Source organism: Frankliniella occidentalis, unplaced genomic scaffold (assembly GCF_000697945.3).
Source record: "Frankliniella occidentalis isolate FOCC.00 unplaced genomic scaffold, Focc_3.1 Scaffold227, whole genome shotgun sequence".
Classification (NCBI taxonomy): Eukaryota; Metazoa; Arthropoda; class Insecta; order Thysanoptera; family Thripidae; genus Frankliniella; species Frankliniella occidentalis.
In genome coordinates this window covers 409,868-411,302 of record NW_026267353.1, presented here as the reverse complement: position 1 = coordinate 411,302, position 1,435 = coordinate 409,868, and positions in this window count along the sequence as shown.

The window sequence follows — 1,435 nt, the reverse complement described above, 5'->3', positions numbered from 1 at the left end:
GCGACGGGGGGAGGGGGGGGAGACACGAGGGATGAATCGGTCTCTGCTACCAGCGGCCCGGCCAAGAGGGGCCAAGCGCGCCAGAGTGCACCCCAGGTCCCTGGGCGCCCCGTTGGTCCCGACCTCGCACCACGTACCACGCGGCCGCACAGCACAGCGGGCGGCAGCTGTGCGGCCGCAGGGGAGATACAACGCCGGAGGCGCCGGAGGTAGGTGCCGGAAGTAAGGGAGAGTGGGAAAGGTGGGGCTCCACTCTAAAACTCCCACCGAAAATGTGTGTTCGCGAACGTCGAAGCTTTTTAAAAGAGACAGGGGGGAGAGCGTCATGGTGCAACACCACCCGTGAGCAGCTCCACAGCCACGCCCGGGGAACCAGAGCAACTAACAAGAGACACCTTGTTAACATATTTTGGGATATGAAGAATCCCCGTGCTGCGAGCCGTGCTGTCATAATCCGAACGAAGTTCGTTCGTTTATAAAATTCGTATCTTGAGTAATTTCTTTCGTATTACGAACCATTCGGGAGATCAATACGTTCCGAATAGACAGTGGCTCAGTACAATTTTAAGGCTGCCGTCCCGACCTCCCATGCGCCTGCCTACGAGCACAGTTATTGATGACAACCGCCGGCGCACACTTCCACACTTTGCGAGGGAGGACTTTGTGGTTCAGCCTTAGGTTCGGCACACGGACGCGGAGCGTTGGTAATCCGTTGTCATAGTCCGGGCCAATAATATGGGGGTTTTTGGATTGTGTAATCCGTTGCACGCGACATATCGAAGTCGTTTCCCCTGGATTGATACCCGCCTACCTTGGTCTTGCCGCTGCCCGTCGGCCCCACCAGCATCAGGCCGTGCCGCACCACGGTCGTGTCGTACAGCTGAAGGACCTTGAGGATGAATTCTGCAAAGGAAGTACACATGGTCAAAATAATTGTAATTACCAAAACAAAATTTCTGGAGAGCCGTCAGGCAAGGTTTGCGAACACGCCACAAAGTTAAAATATTTGAAAGCCTTTCCAAACAAAGGTAAGAAACGTGGACGTTTAGCGTTGAGAAATCGCTCTGCCGGGCACAGGAGCATTTTGCACGGAAAGTGTCGTAAGCACTGCGTAATATCGACTTGAAATCGATTCACGAGCAAGGGTGAGATGTTGTAAATGCACAACAAATTTTCTAAAACGTTAACTAGAAAATATTGTGTACATCCACGAACATATTTTTTACAGTGGCCCCCTTTCCGCGTAGTGGTTGGGTCGGTAGATCATCCCGCAGCGCGGACCGCACAAAGTACAGTATCATATACTGCATTCAGTCTTATACCCTTTGTGATGCTCGGCGCGCAGACGTCTGTAAAGCGCTTTGCCGCAAAAAAAGGAGATCCTGGATCTGGATACTCGGATTCGGATTCCTGCCTGCCCTGCCGTTCCCTGTAC